Raw genomic sequence first — 9933 nt, forward strand, 5'->3', positions numbered from 1 at the left:
TATATTATATTATAGTAATAAGAGTTAAAAATACAAATAAGTTATAAATTTTTTTAAATGTCTCGATGTAGGCTATATATCCATTTTTGTCTCACTGTCGACTATATATTTTCAAAAAGTGTTCTCATGTTAACAATTGGTTACCAGTTACTTGTATAACTGGTCACATAATTACGTGTATTTTTTCTAAAGGTGACGTGGACTATATAGTTTATCTTTTGTTCTAATGTAGACTATATCGTTTCTTTTATTGTTCCAATGTAAAAGATAAAATATGATGACACGTTATCAACTTTTTTAGTTGAAGGTTAATAAAGTATAATCGTTTATGTTAGTACACTTTTAATAATTTATAGGCGACAGTGAGACAAAAATGGGTATATAGTCTACATCGGGACATTTGAGAAAGTATATAGCCTATTTGTGACTTTAACCCTTAATATAATTATATATGATATATGATATATGATATTGCCCTAATTATACACACTTATAGTCGCAATATCGGTTCCGGACATTATGGTTTCGAGTGGTTTTGAAGATCTTTCGGTTCGTGGTTAATAAAAGTAATGATTAGGAAGATGAAATGGTTTAGAGGAGCTTTGTTATGGACTTAGAAAAATTTCAGCTCAAATAACGTTTAAAAGAAGATTCCCTACGAGCAACACAAAATAATTCTTCAACGCAATTCTCACAACCGCAATTTTGGGAGTTAGTGTCGCGAAAATAATTTTGGTCACGAAGATTTGGTTGCTGTCACGAGAAGCATCACAAAAGATATATGTCAGATGGACAAGAAAGTCGCGGTCACGAGCCCTTTGTCAGGGTCCCGAAATTTTTAAGATCAAGCATCTCGCGATCGTGAGATTTCTAGTCGCGGTCACGAAAAGTATGGCGGTCAGTATCTGTTTATTTTTCCTATAAATACCAAGTTTAAACTCCTAATTTAGGTAGACTTTTATTATGAATTTATGGAGCATAGAGATTTAACACTTGGATTCTAATTTTAACTACAATTAATCATTAGTAACATTTATATTTATTTTTTTGATTAATACAATGGTTATGAATTGTGTATCTTTGTGTTTGTTGATCTCTTTTACAATTATGAGTAGCTAAATATTTTGTATCTGTTTAGATGATTGAACCCTCGTGATGTATTGTTATTTTTAGGTTTTATATAATTGAATAACCTGTTTATAATATGTCTGATTGATGAATGATTGTTGTTTATGCCTATTAATTACTAGTTTTTATCGCGAAGGTTATAGATTGTTTAACGATTGTAGATTAAATTAATGATCTTTACTAGATTATTCAAGCTGAATAACTTAGGATTCGTTGAATTATATGCGGGTTCACCAAATATGATTAGACGATTTGCGGTTAAACTATAGATTTGCTGAGATAATTGTGAGGTTATAAAGAGACACCAGAATAAACTAAATCGGATTATACTCTTAAGTAAGTTAAAGATGTTTGATTGTGCTTAGTTAAAAGATCCATTATTGTTTGAGTTGTTCGGTTTGATCCGGTCACATAAGTTATTAAGTAATTAATGACTTTTAGTTTACAATATGAAATTCGTGCTTCAACACGGTGAGTGTGTGACGACCCGAAAAATTTCAACTAAATTTAAACTTGGTCTTCATACGAATTCGACATGATAAGCAAAGTCTATAATGTCGAGTTTTAAAATTCTGGAACTGTTTACATAGATTCATTTACGCCTTTGACTATTTCCGACGATTCACGAACCGATATATGACTACTACAAATAATTAATATGTATATTGTAATATGTATATATGTATATAATATAAATATTCAAATAAAATTTTTATATAAAATAACTAATACATAATTAATGAAATATAAGGTTAATGTATTAAGCTGTATTATGAGTTAAATTATAATTGTTATATTAATATTGCTATTATTACTTCTATACATAGCATTATCTGTATTAGTAGTATTAATATAATATATAATATACAGATATAGGAATTGAAACATATAATTTGTTATTACTAGTATTATTAGATATTATCATTTATAATAATAATAATTATTATTATTTATATAATTATAACTAGTAATAATAATAAAATACGTATATAACATACAAGTTGTACTCAAATATAAATACATACATAAAATACTGTTATATATAAACAGATAAATAGATGTAAATAAATATAAATATATAGCAGATAAATACGATATATAAATACAGCAAATAAATATAAATACAAATACAGTTAACTATAAATTTATATAAATATATATTTACTCATAATTGATTATCATATCACTATCAATCTTTTGTTTTTGTTTTTACTCTTTTTCCTTCTGCTCGTGAAGAGCTATCGACTCAACCATTCAACCACAAAACAAAGTCTCAATCGATCCCTTCTTTTATTTGTTTGTATATCAATTAGATGATTCTTCATCCACAGTTACAGACAAAGTTTGTTAGCAATCAGGATCACTTTTTATTGGCTTTATTATTTTCTTTTATTGCCTTGTCTGATTTAAAACACTGGACGACACTTTGGGTGGTATAATAATCGATCCTCTATTCAATTGATTAAGGCACGTTCTTCTCCACCCTCTACATCACATCTAACATCCATTGATTCTTAAAATCAGATAATGTAAGCAAAGGTTTTTTTTTTAGTCGATATCTCTGTTGTATTCAATTTTATAAAAATCTCGATTTGTTTTTCAATCCTCAAAATCTATAATTTCAGTTCTGTTAGGAATCTTTAATTTAAGCTATCTGCAAGATTTGAACCTTTAATTCGTTTTATTGATTTCAAATTTGGGAGTCAAAGTTTACGAGTAAAAAGTCAAACGAATGTTTAAAGATCAAATTGAGGATTTATAGCTTGTATCTGTTGAAATTTATGAATTCTAAAGTTTCTGTGAAACGTTTAAAACACTTTTCATTTTGTAATTATTATCTTAACGCGTCTGAATTTCAAAAATCAAGTTTTGGGTTTAGTGTTCTTCGTGATGAACTGAAACAGATACATATATTTACATTTATTATTATTTTTTTTCTTTCTCTTCTGATAATCCAAGTCAAATACTTATGCGTTCTATTTAAAATTCCAAGTGATGAATCAAAATTGGTATTTTGTTGGATCAAATGTTGAATTCATTTTTTTTTTCTTCTTCCTCGCGTACCAGTTTCCTGTCTGTTTTAATATTTATTTAGTATCTGTTAATTTAAAAATTCCAATTACAAGTTGAATTTGTATTTCAATATAAAATCCTAAATTAAAACATTTAATATCTGTCAATTTGGTTCTGGTTCGTGACGGTTTGAATTGGTTAAAGAGAAGAGAATATAGAACACAAAAGTAAGCAGGTTATAAATAAGTTTCGATTGGGTATGATAACAGAAAAATAGATATAGACTGGTGGTTTAGATGGTGTGCGGTTAGCGAGTGGTCGTGGGTTCAAGCCTTGTCGCGTGCAAATCTTTTTACAGAATCATTTACAGGGTATAAACCTTTTATTATTTTTCATTATTATTACTATTATTATTAATAATTGTTATTATTACAAGTGTTATTATTTTTATTATTATTATTGATATTATTAGGATTATTATTATTATTATTATTATTATTATTATTATTATTATTATTATTATTATTACTAATGTTATTATGATTAATATTATTAATACAATTATTATTATCACTATTATCATTGCTATAAGTATTATAATTAATATTATTATTAATAATATAAGTATTACTAGTGTTAGTACCACTATTGTTACTATAAAAATAATACAACTTATTATTATAGATATTAGTATTAGTATCATTCCATAAATAATAGAATTATTAATATTACTATAGTTATAAGTATCATAACCATAATTGTTATTATTATTATCATTATTATACTATTAAAGTAAAGTATCATTAAATTAAAAATTTTCAAAGATATCATTTTTATTAAAATTATCAGTAACAGTAAAATTAGTGTTTTTATAGTTATAATTATTAATAGAATTATTAACATTAACTTTTTATTAGTTATATTAAGTATTATAATTATTATCATTTTTACCACTAATAATATTATTTTGACTACTATTATAATTAATATACAAATGATTATATATATTAAAAATATATTTAACACATATAAGATAACAAAGATTAATATTTTTATATAACAAAATTGACTATAAGAAACATATATATATATTACTAATATAAAAAGGGTATAACTAATAAATTGATATATATATATATATATATATATATATATATATATATATATATATATATATATATATATATATATATATATATATATATATATATATATATATATATCATTCGATTACAACTATGTATATTAATAAATATACAAATGATATAGGTTCGTGAATCCGAGGCCAACCCCGCATTGTTCAAAATAGTCATATGTATTTTTACTACAAAATACATTTGGTGAGTTTCATTTGATTCCCTTTTTACTCATTACATTTTTGGGCTGAGAATACATGCAATGTTTAAATAACTGTTTTTGCAATATTTATATGCGTGAGTTTCATTAATCCCTTTTTAAATGCTTTTGCAATATATATTTTTGGGACTAAGAATGCATGCGCTTTTATAAATGTTTTACGAAATAGACACAAGTAATCGAAACTACATTATATGGTTGAATGATCGAAATCGAATATGCCCCTTTTTGTTAAGTCTGGTAATCTAAGAATTAGGGAACAGATACCCTAATTGACGCGAACTCTAAAGATAGATCTATCGGGCCCAACAAGCCCCATCCAAAGTACCGGATGCTTTAGTACTTTGAAATTTATATCATGTCCGAAGGAGGATCCCGGAATGATGGGGATATTCTTATATATATTGTGAATGTCGGTTACCAGGTGTTAAATCCTTATGAATGATATTTTTGTCTCTATGCATGGGACGTATGTTTATGAGAAATGGAAATATGAAATCTTGTGGTCTATTAAAATTATGAAATGATTATTTATGCTAAACTAATGAACTCACCAACCTTTTGGTTGACACTTGAAAGCATGTTTATTCTCAGGTACGAAAGAAATCTTCCGCTGTGCATTTGATCATTTTAAAGATATTACTTGGAGTCATTCATGACATATTTCAAAAGACGTTACATTCGAGTCGTTGAGTTTATCAAGATCATTATTAAGTCAATTATAGTTGGATATATTATGAAATGGTATGCATGTCTGTCAACTTTAGATGTAATGAAAGATTGTCTTTTCAAAACGAATGCAATGTTTGTAAAATGTATCATATAGAGGTCAAGTACCTCGCGATGTAACCAACTGTTGTGAATCGTTTATAATCAATATGGACTTCGTCCGGATGGATTAGGACGGGTCCTTTCAGTTGGTATCAGAGCGGTGGTCTTAGTGAACCAGGTCTTGCATTAGTGTGTATAACTGATAAGTCGTTAGGATGCATTAGTGAGTCTGGACTTTGACCGTGTCTGCATGTCAATAGTTTTGCTTATCATTTCGTGTCAAAAATTACTTGTTTATCATCCTTAAAGTCTAGACACGTCTTACTGCCGCTATTGCATAGACAGTGTATAGATAAATTCATATCTTAACATATCTGTTGTTGTTACCTTTGCCTGACAGCTTCCGTAGATTCCTCCGTAACGTATGGGATTTTAGTATTATATATGCGTATGTAAATTATGTATTGCAAGGTACTAATCTACATCTTATAATCTATTTCTTATCAAAAATTCTTCATCTGATTGTACAGGATGAATCCTTCAACCAGTTCGAGTCCCTCGAATTCCGATAGCTATTCCGATAGTTATTCCGACAGCTATTTCGACGTGGACGTTCACCTAAGCTCCGAAATCAGCGTCACCAGAATGAATCAACCAACCAATCAACCATCCCCAATTCATATGATGAGTTCGTAGTCGACTTAATTAATGGAGACGAGAAGAAGGCAATCCTTTCCATCAACCAAATTCACCTCTTGGTGAAGAACCTGAAGTACTTACTGGCGAACCTGTTCGTAACACCATTTCACCCTAATTTCCCAAATATCTCGCCACGACTATATCATAACTCAAGTTTTAAACCTTATTCATCAGCTCTTTTCGACCGACAATCATCCTGGAGTAGTAAGTCAACGAACTTCGCGCTCGAATAATCAATTCGGAGAATATGGTGCAAAATGTACCAGCTTCAGCAATATCACCGGCACCAACGGTACCATCAATAACAGCACCAGTACCATCAACAATCCATGCTTCAATATCATCATCTGTACTTTGAGTATGATCTTCGTTCTACGTATCGTTCTACCTCATTTATCTTCGTTCGACATGACGAATATGTAATCTCTAAAGTTTTAGAGATTATTTATTCTAGTTCCAACCGAAAAGCAAATGAGTTTAATATCATATTAATTCATTAAATCCATGAATACATCTGAAGAAAATATATATGTATATATGTTTTCATAAAGATTGTAATTAAAAATTCTCTTGTACAAACTGTTAACGGTGAAAATATTTTAACGGGTAGGTAATACCCGAGGAATATTTTAATTTCACATTAATAAGTTACATTGTACGTTCTTCGAATATGTTTCAACAGTCATATACTATCCTACTTACATCCATCGATATACGTATCCGTTCACCAAAGAATAACTATTTTCATTCAAATTCAAATTTCATATTAGGATTTTGACATATCAGAATCCAACAAGTGGCATAATGAAGAAAAAATGGACACAATAAAAATTGATTAGAAACAGACTAATTAACAATATGAAATTTTGTTAAGAATCCACGCTAACAAAATCCTAGCTAACTGTTCCTAGCTAACTGTAAATTCCGTATTACATTTTATTTATCGCAATTTAATTATCGCAATTTATTTTATCGCAATTTAATTCTCTCAATTTCATTTATTGTTATTAAATTTCTGTTATTTACTTTACGCACTTTATTTATCGTTATTTAATTTCTGTTATTTATTTTACGCACTTTAAATACCGGGATACGTATTCAAGGTTTTGACATATCATATCGACGCATCTATATATATTATTTGGAATCACCATAGACACTCTATACAGGGTTGAGGTTGATTCTACAATAATATATATAGTTTGAGTTGTGATCGAGTCTGAGACGTATACGGGTCACGACACGTATTAATTAATTCGAATATTATATATTAAACTATATATATGAATTATTGGACTGTCAACTGTGGACTATCGACTGTGAACTAATAACATTAAACAATTAAAATGAATTAAAATATTGATTATAACATATGAAACTAAACAATTCTTCAAGTTTGCCACTTGATTTCATTCTAAACTTCATTAGTATCTTGACGATTACAATCTGCGTTCAAACCTTTCATGATTCTTGAAAACACCTTAATCGATAGGATGAACCAACCGCACTTCATCTACAGAAGGAAAGACTTATGCATATAGTTATGCACTTGAGAAACTCTCGGCAACTGAGTAAAAGTTTAACACGTAGCCGCGTCAGATCCTTTGGCATTTATTAGCAAAAATAATTTTGCGATCCCTTTTCAAGGTAACCAATTTTGTCACAGCTCCAGCAAGTCAACTTCGACTTTTCATTCGAAGTAGCCTTACTATAATCCTGGTATATACGATTACCCTTTTGATACCGGAGAATTCTTTTATATTCCACCATATTACCAGCAGACATACCAGCAACCTCGTTACTTCTTGGCTTAAATCTCTCTGACAAATCATTATATTTGTTCATTGAAACCCTATCATATACTCATCCGCATCTTGTAACGAGAACCGTCATACCAATTACCGGGAATCAGCAATCAGTACTTTAAAAACTCACAGCATATCTACATCAACAGTTATATGTATGAAATTTATCTCTTAGAATTATGATCTCTCCTTCTGGAATTCTGAAAAGCACTCAGTCACAAATCAATACTCTGAAGGTTGAAAAAGCTGAATAAAGCAGCAGAAGCCATAGACAACCGTAAATGACCATAATCATCGAAAGTTTGATGATAAAGAATAGTATATTGGAAAAGCTCAGAAAAGTTGGAAATGGAAAACGGATTGAGCTAACCATGAAGGAGCCCAATGACAAATACAAGGACCATACCCTATACTCAAAGAATCCAGGTAACTCGGGATCCGTTGAAATCTTTATAGAATATCTTACTCCGAAGTCATGTTAAAATCTTGCGGAAAATTTTTCTTCATCAACCATCGAACTTAGAAATTCCAAAATATCATCATCAATATCTTCGATATTTCTGAGGATATTTTCATAAATATTCTCATCCGAAATTATATACCTCTTCGTGCTTCCTGTGTATCATTATATTGGAAACATTCAACAGAAAATTTAGTACCGAAAAGCAGATTATGCGAAACTATGAAGAAAGCCGTGGACAAATCACAAAGAATAAGTTTGACTTCAAAGAATCCAAATGATTCAATGTCTGCTAAAGTCTTTAGTGAATATCTTGCTCCTTACTCTAAACCCTTGCAGGCAATAGTTTATATCATCCTCTGATCTTAGATAATCTGAGATATTATCATATCTCTCATTATATATATCCTCCATATTCTGGAGATATTTTTATAACTATTCTTATCTGAAATCATTAATCTCTTCGTGCTATCAGTATTACATCATATAGAAACTGTTAGTTACTATATTCTGTAAACTTTCGAGCTTAAAATATGAATGTTATTGAAGTAATGTTGGGAACTGATGCATGAGTTAGTATAATATAATAACAATCAACGTGATTATATTACAGTAATTCATGCTGAGTTTTTAATTGGAACATGATGAATCACAGATTATAACATCATCATGTGTCATGCTACATAACTCTTTCATTCTGTTTAACTTCTGAACATATCAAGAAAATATGTTCTTGATAGTTCTATTCTCAGTGATTCTGGTAATTTGACAAATCAAATCGTGCGATCACGTTCTTTCTTGCTTAGAACATGGAGTTCATTCAAAAACTCCATATCTACGAATTCTGGACCATTACAAGAGATGCCAAATCGCCAGAAGAAGAAACGAAAGGACTAAGCTCTGAAATAGAAATTGGAGTATAAATCGCAGCAAATAGGAGGGAGTATTAACTGTGGATGACAATGATTATAGAAAACAGAAGCAAGGACTTCGAGGTATAAGGGAAAATATAAAGCCCGATAACAACACATAAATTACAAACCGTGTATATCAATGTTTATAGCAACATAAAGACACGAGAGGATTAAAAGCACTAGCACCCCAAGATAATAGTAGAAGTAAATAGACTTTTCTGGTGGAAGATTGAAAAGAAGGATGACAGAAATGATAATTAGGAAAATATCAAGGATTAGAAATGGATTAAGCATTTTCACAACCCTTTGGATGTACGAACTAAGAAAGAAAGTATTGGAATGGTGAAAATAATGGAACGGAAGAAGTTCATTTATAATGGAAATACCTGACAGAGCAATTGAGACAAATGATCGCATTTAATTAAAAAGATCTTAATTTCCATAAATCCCGAAGAATCAAATCTTTAGATTTCGAAGATTTTCTTTAAATCCCTTGAATTCCGGAATTCAACCAAGACAAGGTCAAAAGCTAAGACGCACCTTATTTTCTAATTTCCACCGTAACTACGTCAACAGTTAAATCTCTATCTCAATCTGTTGTGACAGCTTCACTCGTACGCTTCACATAATTGAATTGTTTTATCTTTATTATTCAATAATGATAAAACTCTATTTATCGACTCATATTCGTCATGAAAACATTTTTATTGTTATCCATGACCATCTCACTCAAATTTCGGGACGAAATTTCTTTAACGGGTAGGTACTGTGACAACCCGGAAAATTT

This window comes from Rutidosis leptorrhynchoides, chromosome 4, assembly GCF_046630445.1.
Source record: "Rutidosis leptorrhynchoides isolate AG116_Rl617_1_P2 chromosome 4, CSIRO_AGI_Rlap_v1, whole genome shotgun sequence".
Classification (NCBI taxonomy): Eukaryota; Viridiplantae; Streptophyta; class Magnoliopsida; order Asterales; family Asteraceae; genus Rutidosis; species Rutidosis leptorrhynchoides.